The sequence below is a fragment of the Vanellus vanellus genome, assembly GCF_965231255.1.
Source record: "Vanellus vanellus genome assembly, contig: HAP1_SCAFFOLD_33, whole genome shotgun sequence".
Classification (NCBI taxonomy): domain Eukaryota; kingdom Metazoa; phylum Chordata; class Aves; order Charadriiformes; family Charadriidae; genus Vanellus; species Vanellus vanellus.
Genome location: NW_028128339.1, coordinates 2,672,194 through 2,682,035, shown reverse-complemented (window position 1 = coordinate 2,682,035; position 9,842 = coordinate 2,672,194). Strand labels below are relative to the sequence as shown.

The 9,842-nt window shown below is 53.1% G+C and overlaps 2 long non-coding RNA genes across 2 annotated transcripts; both read right to left on the bottom strand.

Moving 5' to 3' along the window:
* Positions 1-5,826: 5,826 nt before the first annotated feature.
* LOC309684600 lies at positions 5,827-6,850 on the bottom strand. The gene is made up of 3 exons (XR_014270312.1): positions 6,836-6,850; positions 6,184-6,275; positions 5,827-6,099 (listed from the first exon to the last, which is right to left on the bottom strand). It is a non-coding gene; the product is annotated as an uncharacterized lncRNA (long non-coding RNA).
* Positions 6,851-8,010: 1,160 nt separating this feature from the next.
* LOC309684599 lies at positions 8,011-9,034 on the bottom strand. Its single transcript, XR_014270311.1, has 3 exons — positions 8,568-9,034; positions 8,199-8,360; positions 8,011-8,114 (listed from the first exon to the last, which is right to left on the bottom strand). It is a non-coding gene; the product is annotated as an uncharacterized lncRNA (long non-coding RNA).
* Between the last annotated feature and the right edge of the window lie 808 nt (positions 9,035-9,842).

Here is a 9,842-nt window from a genome sequence, read left to right as displayed (position 1 = left end):
TTGGGGACCAACTGGCAAAGGTTTAAGTGCCTTACTGATAGGAAGATCTAGTACCACCTTACAAGGCCTCATGGTACATGTCGGAGTGATTGATGCTGATTACACAGGACAAATATGTGCCATGGTATCAACAGCTACACCACCTGTGACTATTGAGAAGGGAACTCGACTTGCTCAGTTAATCCCATTTCAAAGTTGTGTTCCACGAACGAACGTTACATGTGGTAATGGTGGTTTTGGCTCTACAGGAAAGCCACAAGTCTATTGGGTGCAAAGAGTATCTAATCAACGCCCACAAATGCATTGTGTTCTTGAACTTAACGATGCCACCCCCAAGAAGATCCGACTGACTGGATTATTAGACACTGGAGCAGATGTGACGATCATCTCTTTACGGGAGTGGCCTGTTGCTTGGCCATTAACCTCCAATGCCTTGGGAGTGGCAGGACTCGGAGGAGTTGCCAACAGTTATATGTCCACTAACCCTATTGTGATTGTAAACTCAGAAGGGCAAAGGGCTACAGTGCGGCCATATGTGACCTCGACTCCTTTAAACCTATGGGGAAGGGACTGCTTAGGCCAATGGGGAGTTCGCATAACTACGGATTTTTAGTCGGGGCCACTGTATTGCAGGGTGTTTCTCAACACACTTTAGCCCTAAAATGGCTAACAGAAAAACCGGTGTGGGCTGATCAGTTGCCCCTTGGCCAAGAGAAATTAACGGCCAAGGCAATTAAGGTAGCTTGTTTTTTACAACTCTGGGGCGTGACACATGTCACAGGCATCCCCCACTCACCCACGGGTCAGAGTATTGTTGAGTGTGCACACGGGACTCTAAAACGCCTTTGCAAAAAACAAAAAGGGGGAATGATAGGGGAAAGCCCTGAAGCACGATTAACTAAAGCTGTATATGTATTAAACTTTTTGCAGTTTGCTGATGATACTCCTGCTGTGGTGCCACCCCTTCTTCGGCACTTTGGTTCCCTTGTGACCCAGGAACGGGTGGGTCCTGGAGCAAAAGTGCTGCTGTGAGACCTAATAATCGCGGCATCCTTTTTAGCCCCCGGAGTGGCATCAGCTAAAGCGCTCGCTACGCTTAACAAGCTTGGGTGTTGGCTGGCCAAGCAATCTAATGCTACATCTTCAGCTTTAAGTAGTTTACTACTAGATGTAGACTCAGTCAGACATGCCACACTGCAGAATCGAGCTGCAATAGATTTTTTGTTGCTGGCTCAAGGTCATGGTTGTCAAGATTTTGATGGGATGTGCTGCATGAACTTATCGGACCATTCTCAATCCATTCATGCGCGCATACAAGAGTTAATGGAACGAACGAAAAAGTTAAAGGAAGAGGATGGGTTCTTCTCTTTTGATCACCTTTTGCAAAACTGGGGACTCTCGGGATGGCTGGTTTCAAAGGTCAAAGCAGGATTAATAATATTGTTGATAATTGTAGTTGTGCTAATGATGGTGCCATGTCTCATCTCCCTACTGCAAAGGGCCCTGCAGCGGGTGATGGGGGCAGCATTTGTAGCACAAATACAAAAAGGGGGAATTGTGGGAAACCTCGGCTGGTCCAAGGGATCAGAATGCAAGTTTAACATTAACCTTGAGCAGATATCCGTGTACCCTTGAAGAGACTGGGGAGTCCTGAGAAGAGCTAAGTAAAAGGATAAGGGTTGGCAAACATCCTGGCTTTGACCAGAGCACGAACAGCGTGTGATGTGAAAGCGTATTGGGCAAAAGTAGAATGCTGAATATATGCATAGATAAGCACCTGGGTAAAAGAATATAAAAAAGCACTGCTTGTTAAATGAAGAAATTGGATTGCTGCAACTTGATGTTCAGTGTCGTGTCCGTCCCAACAACAACAGTCCCCCAGAGAGCTGCCAGCCACAGCAGGTCTCAGACCCCAAACTAAACACCCAAACACTCCAGGGCTTGCAACAGAAGCCCAGCTAGTGACTTGTCCAGCTCACTGCCCCAGCAATGCCTCTCGTAGGGCTGCCCTGTGGCTAAGCTACAGCCCCACTGGAGAACACCTGCGCTTTGGCAACAGCTGCTGGCCCTGGACTTCGGCCTCCCCACAAACGCTGGCAGCATTTTCCCAGGAAAGCCTGCGCCAGGGCAGTTTCCTCATTTTGCCTTGAAGCCCGCATCACAAAGCGGAGGCAGAGGCTGCTTTTCTTCAGGACCCAAGAGAGATCTGTATCCCTCCTCCAGGTCACCCTGGTTTCCCCTCCTGCCTTTCACCACCTGCCTCCTTCAAAGCGCTAAAGAACCAATATTGATCCCAATACCCATACAGAATACGCAGCTCTCAGGATGGCAGCCATCAAGGGAGAGAGAGAACTTCCCAGTGAACTTTCTAATTTATAGCGAGTGTGATGCTGATGGTATGAAATAATCCTGTTGGCCAGCTTGGGTCAAGTGCCCGGGTCTCGCTCCTCCTCATCCCTGCACCTGGCTAGCTCGAAAACAGTGAGACCTTGAAATCCACACACCATAGCTGGCTAGAAAGTAAATATTTTCACAAGCTCAGACACTAGAGTCTTCTAAAAGTGCAACCTTCCCCAAGTATTAGAAGAGAAATTAGCCCCGAGTCGCTCAAACCAGGACAATATCGCAGCACCACCGTGGCAATACCCAGAGTGGGGACCAACAGCCCCGCTGCTGGACGTTTGTGGAGTGGGGCACGCAGACAGAGGCATGCGTTTTGCCACACACAACCCTGAATCTCCTGAAAAGTTATGTTTACCAAAAAGAGCCACTTGGAAAGTACTGCCAAACAACATTTGGCAATAAAACTTTGACAGGTTTGACACACACACGATTTGGGGGGAACTCGCTATTTGCTATTTACCGGTTCAAGCACTTACCTTTCTGGTACTCCTACGACTAACTTCATTGCTCTGCTCAAATTAGCCAGCTGAGGAAGTATGGGCTAGATGAGGCGACAGTGAGGTGGACTGAGAGTTGGCTGTGGGACAGAACTCAGAGGGTTGTGGTCAGCGGCACAGAGTCTAGTTGGAGGCCTGTAACCAGCGGTGTCCCCCAGGGGTCAATACTCGGTCCAATTTTGTTTAATATATTCATTAATGACCTGGATGAGGGGGCACAGTGTATCCTCAACAAGTTTGCTGATGATACCAAACTGGGTGGGATGGCTGACACCCCAGAGGGCCGTGCTGCCATCCAGCGTGACCTGGACAGGCTGGAGAGCTGGGCAGAGAAGAACCTAATGAGGTTCAACAAAAGCAAGTGCAAGGTCCTGCACCTGGGGAGGAAGAATGCTAGGCTCCTGACATTGGTATATACAAATTCTCAAGAGACATCCCCTCCTTTGCTAAATGGCCCATAACATAACCCAATGCACAATGGTCAACAGTGGCCTCCCACCATCCTGAGATGGTCTGACCTCTGTGATTTTTGAGATGCCATTACATAGGTGACAAATAACTAAAAGATTACAAACGACCTGATAACAGAGCAAAACACTGCCACACAAAATAACAAGGCAACGTTTTTGAGTCCACACTGAGAAATGATTTTTTACGTTATCTAAGTGCAGATATCCCACTTGTGAGCACACAAGGTTGAACAACAATTAGTGTGATAGATGTGTTGTCCTCACCCCAGGTGCAAGTCACTTGGGCGTGTTTACAGTCCTCCTCGCCAATCTTCTGTTACTTTCCCACATTGCACCCTCTCGCTCAAGAGACCGCTTCTCCTGGAGCTGACAAAGTTGGAAATGTTGCTTCAAAGTCGAAGCAGCGTTTCTGACGTCGAGGAAGGAAACAGTCCCCCATCAGTTGGGTTTGTGATATTCATTGGCAGATAACAGCCATTACCTACTCAGGAGAGAGAGCAATGAGAGACATTATCACCAAAATCATGTAGCACAGTGTAGTTCTATAGTACAGCTGCTGGGGTTGGTATGCCACGGAAACAAGGTACCAAAAGATCTGCAGCTGCTCATCTTCCCTTGATACAAAAAACAGATGAGTTAGTGACAGTCAAGGCTGACCAAATCTCAGTATTTGCGTGTTGGTGTGTCAGAGCTGTACCCAGGGCACAAGGGTACAGCACAAGACTACAAAGCCCAAGGAGCCAACCTGTGACAGGGGAGAAAAGCAGCAGTGTCATCTCCTTCCAGTGATACATCGCGTTGCTCCAGCTCCTTCAGCAATATTACTCTGGGTTTGATACCCTGATGTGGGGTAATTGCCCACACAGACTGGAGAGCTGTGGCATGCACTTTTTCAGATGGAACTTCAATGGGATGTTGTGTTTGCAACACTGTTCCAGTGCCGTCTCCTCTGGGTAAGATGCAGGTATTTGTCGAAGATACCTGAAATACACGAACTCAAGAATCTGATATGAACAAGTGATGTCAAATAAGAGGAGAAGTTGGGGTATAATGTAGAGTGGAGCCTTGTAATGCCTTGGACCAAAATCCTACAGGTGGTAAATGGGAGCACCTTCCTCACTCGGTTGCTGCGCTAGCGATAAGCAATGTCCCCCATTATAGAGCTCTCACTGCCAACACCTTCCCACCAGGAGAAGGATGGTGGCAGATTCTCCCAACAGCTCTTCCTTGCACCACCTTCATACCTTTGTCAATAACATTTTGTCAGGACAACCCGAGAGATCCAAACCCTCAGGGCACGAGGATGCTCAGGGGCAAGTCGCCAGTGCACACGTGCTCGAGCAGTGGCGGTCGCGCTGCTGTGCTGCACCCTGAGCATCCAGCCTGGCTGACACGCAGGTGCAGCCTCCAGGTGTCCAGCTTAGTGCTCCAAGGAGCTTCATGGCCAGAACTGCCCAATTAACACCCCATTAATGATGTGCTCTGGCACTTCTACACCAAACTGAAACCACATAGCTCATGAAGTATCTGAGATGAAAACTAACGTCTCAAATTTCATACTGGAGAGGAAGGACTTCCAAAATTTTCCAAAAGGGGACCAGCGGAAATTCTCCTTCTCGTTGCCACGTGAGGAGAGGCTGCAAGAGCTGGCACTCCTCAGCTGGGAGAAGAGAAGACTGGGGCTGGGGGTGGGTGGGGTGTCTTATCAATGTGTATAAACACCTGCTGAGAAGGAAACAAGAAGAGGGAGCCAGGCTCTGTTTAAGAGTGTGCACTGAGAGGACCAGAGGAAAGGGGCACCAATTAGAAGACAGGATATTCCAGCTGCACATGAGAAACCAGTATTTTAATCTTGGGGTGATATATTTTACTGGATCTAGATGATGCTCCTTGAGCAGAGGGGATGGACCAGTCTCCACAAGTCTCACACAGTCTCCACAACCTCAGCCACTCTGTGTGATTCTCTGCTTTGGTGAGACTCCTAAAGCCTTTGAACTAAGCCCTGATGCCCCCTGGAAAGGATTCTGGGACAAGGGATGATCCCAAACTCCTCCAATACCATTCATCACAAAACATCTGCCTAGTCCAGAACATCGTACGGCAGACACAGTCAGGAGAGAGAAAATATCCTTTTATTGTGGGTATCAAGTGTGGGAGCCCGGGAGTCACAGGGGTTCAGGCAGTAACAGGAAATCTGCACCTACAACGACAAAGTCAGAAGCACCGATAAATCCACGAAAGAAGAAGAGGCATGACGCGGTTCCCCTTTCCTTGGGGAACACAGCTGGCCAGGAATGGTTTATAGCCCAGAAGAGAGAGCGACTGCTGGCAGTGACTGTGGGAGGGCTCTGGCGCCTTATCCCCATGGGTAACACCCTGAGCGCCCCGCGAGTGTACAGAGATGCGCCGTGGCCCTGTGCCACACAGCAGTGCTCCATGGGCAGCCCCTGGGGAGTTACTTCCAAGCCCTGCGCAGCACTATCCCTCACCGTCCCTCGCCCGCGAGTTCGGCTGACCAAGAGCAGTGTCCGAGTGGTGAAAGATGGGCAGCAGAGCCTGGTACGCACCTGGGCTTCTTCACCTTCTAGACCTGACTGATTTTTTTCCAGTCCCCATCTTTTCCTATCTTCCTTCTTTTTTTGTCTCGTTGGCATTCCCTCGCCTCTGCCCAGGCCTCCTTTCTCTTTCTTTTTCTTTGGTTTTCAGTTTCCTGGCAGGAGCCTGCAAACCTTTCCATCCCAGTGTGATTAGACAGGTAAAGCCAGGATCAACCGGAACCAGTTCTTGGTTTAACCAAAGCTGACTCGTTTTACCTTTTTTCCTCTGAAAGGCTCTTTAGTTCTTCTGCACGTACCGGGGAGTCTACCGTGGTCTCTGGGGTGATAGGAGGCAAAGCAACGGGTGCCTAAAACAGGAATGTCAGCGTTAGCAGGTGGCTTGGGACGGCCTGGAGTAGCAGGTGACTGTTTGGCAAATGGCTCCCTTGGCCCTGCAGAGAAGATCCCTTCGGCTGGTTTGCATCAGCCCTTTCTTCCAAGGGCCTCACTTTGGAACACAGTGTTCACGCGGGTGTGTGACACTCAGTTCGTTTGTGGGGGCCACTCAGCGGGGAGCCCGCGGTCCCTCTCACGCCAAGAAAAGGCTTGCCCACGTCATTCTGCCGGGGTTTCTTCTGCCCTCCCAAGACAGAGCTCTGCGGATACCCCTTTGGTGCAATCCCACCTCCTGTGGTGGGAGGCCTTGCTTTGGAAATGTGTCTTTCTGTAGGTGTTTCCTTTGATGCCTAACCCTTTTGAGAAACAACCTTTCCTCTTTTAATTACAGTGTATCATTCGGGGGATAAATAAACCCACACAAAGCCACATGAGATGGAATGCCAGGAAGAGGCACAGCAGCTACTTGGACTCCTCAGGAACTACCTTCCACACGAGACAGGTTGTCTCAGCGGTTGCGGAGCTGCCATACCTCTGCTGTTTCTGATCCCACCGCTGTGTCTGCCCCTGCTGCTTTCTGGAGGACAAGCAGAGAGGGCAGTGTGTCCAGGAAGGCTTTTGCCTGGTGCTCCACATCTGCTTTGCCTCCACGGCCATGTTGCTCTTCCAAAGGCAGCTCTGGAGAGCAAAAGCAGGTGCAGCAAAGTGACTTGTTGGAAGTGAGCAACAGCTAAAGCAAAACCCACCCGAAGCCCTACACCAGCTGCCTGCTCAGGCTGTGACAACCCTCAGGGCCTCCTCATACCTGTGGGTCTGCCCACGGGTGCTGGCACCTCCTCAGCTGAGGGACTGGAAAGGCCAGCCATCTTCGTCCCAAAGATTTCATGGCAGTTTTCAGTCAGAAACTCCACCAGCGTCTTCACCTGCACACACGACAGCCTTGGTTTCAGCGCAGGTGCCTGAAAACACGTCGAGCAGCCTTTCCTACTCCTGACCCCTGCCTCTGCGCAGAAGGCTGTCGCTGCGGGCTGCTCTTCCAGGTAGCCACCCCACCAGCGCTTGTTGGAGAAAGGGGGCAGCCAGGGACCTCTGCACAGCCAAGCTCTGATGGGCCAGGAAGGCTGCAGCTGGCTGGTCAATACAGCGTACCTTCTCAGACACCTCCAGCATGGCCTCCAGTGGGAGCAGGTCCTCGTTGGGCGGGCTCAGCAGGTTTGGCCCAACGCAGATGGCCAGATTGCTGCAGCTCATCCTGCTGGTGGATGCGTTGTGGCCAATATGCTGGAGAAGGGACAGCAGCCGCTCGAGAAGGAGGAGATTTGCTGCAGGCAACTTGCCGGCCACCCTGAGGGAACAGGAACACAATGTTTAAAAAGTCAATGTTGCCCACAGCTGTCCCCAAAACTTGCACAAGGCAGGTGGGAGCCAGCGGCTGTGCTCTGCAGCTTTCCAGGTGCTCTCAGCCAGCGGTCAGTGCTCCTGCGCTTCAGGAAGGAAGCACGGCGTTGCTCTCCAGCTCCTGATTTCCCCCAAGCCCACGCAAGGGAAGGCTCCCTGTCCGTGTGCTTTTCCCCAAAACCCAACTCCACCCCCCAGCAACACTGGGCTGCCAGGAAACACGGCTTTTTAAGGAGCCTGTCCCTTTGCAGGCAAGTCCCAGGCCTCTACCAGTTGCTGCTCAAAAGGCAAGCTGCTGGCCACACTTACGCTTTCAGCTCTTCCACCTTCTTGCTTGGCTTCTCCATGGCTTGCATCCAGTCCCCATAGAGGTCAACGACGAGGAGCTTGGCGGGGATGCTTCGGAGGAAGTCCTGCAGTGCCAAGAGCTCCAGGTGAGTCTTTGAACACTCCAGGCCAGCCAGGAGCTCTTCCAGCTGCAGGTCAGAAGCGCTCACCTTCAAGATGACGGCCAGCAAAAGCACAGGCTGGCTGCCCAGGTCGACATCTGCGCCACTGTCGAGGGCCTCCTTCAGCTCCCGAACTGCTGTCCCACTGGCAGCTCTCCGGAATATTCCCTCCGTCGACGGTCCTTGTTGGTGCAGGATATTCAGGAGCTCCTGCAGGAGACGCAGCAGAACAGTTGCTTGGCTGAAAAGCTGCCTTCTGACAGCAGTGTCCGTGGCCAGAGCTCTGCCCCAGACCCGGCTGCCTCCCCTGCAAAGGGGCTGGGGCCAGAAGCATGAGCCAGGGGTGAAGAGCCCAATGCCCCGTCCTCGGTGCTCCTCGGGACACAGGGCTGGGGCCCCCTGTCCAGACTGGCTTACCTGGATGGGCTGGGGCAGCGTGCCATCATCCCCGCAGAGGGCTGCAAGGGGCTGTCCAAAGAGTGCCCTGCGGCAGTCTGCCTGCCCGGGAGCCTGGGCAGCGAGCGGGGTCCGCCGCAAAGCAAAGGGCCAGGGCAGCCCTCTCCTCCTCCTCCTCCCGGTCCCTCCTGCCACAAAGGAAAACACAGCAAGAGCCCCTCAGTGGAGACCACTGGAGCAGCACTCTTGGAGCCTGCCCTGCCCTGCCCTGCCTGCAGCGCAGTGATGAGTGGTGCAGCAGGACGGGCAGGGAGCCAACAGCTGGAACCGCCTCTGCTGCTCAGCGGCTCCAGCTCGGAGGCTCCTGACAGCCAGCGTGCCACCGGGACAGCCTGGCCCAGCCCTCGCCCTGCCCTCCACCCAGCTCTGCGCAGCAGCAGAGGCTCTGTCTCCTTGGAGAACCACATTCAGCAGCCGCTGCCCAGCGAGTGTCCTTCCTCATCCAGGTGACATCCTTCCTTGGGGGGCCAAACCTGCATGGCGACACTCAGGGGACAAGTGAGCAGAGCTCCCGCTGACTCCAGCCGAGGGGCAGAGAGCCATCTGCCTGGCTCTCGGGATGGAGCAGAGGCAGGCATCACCTCGAGCACGCTGCCCTGCACGCAAGGGACAAATGTCAGGTGGGAGCGAAGGGACCTCAAGGGCTCAGCTCTCTCCTGCTCTACAGCGATGGGGACCGACTTGCTCAAGGCGAAGGGCAGCTGCAGCAGCATCCCATCTTCTGCAGAAGTGCTGGTTGCAGGAGCAAAGGTGCCTTTCCCCACCTTTTTTTCAAAAACTCACCTTCCGAGTGGCAACATCCTCCTTCTTTGCCAGAAGGGACTGGCAGAGGCCCTTGCTTGAGATCATCCTGCAAGAACCAGGCTGTGCTTAGAGAGCAGCCCTGCAGCAGAAAGGGCCACCAGCGAGCTGCCACCTGGCACCAGCAGCCTGAACGTGGCAGAGCTGGGACCGTCAGCCCTGACAGACTCTCTGCCCTGTGCAGCAGGTTTCCTCCCAGCGTCGCCAGCAAGGACATGCCAGCGTTCCTGGTGGCTCGCCAACCCTCTCAGCTCCCCAGGTGGTACCTTGGGACCCTCCCGCAGAAGCTCACCCCACTCGCCAGAGATGCCTGCCACTCCAGCACAGCGAGAGGCGGGTGAAAGGCAGCCACTCTCACCTTTGCCTGGCCCTCGATCAGGGTCTCCAGGCTCCTGGTGCTTAATGTCCTCCACTGGGCAAGAGAGAAGGAGTGGA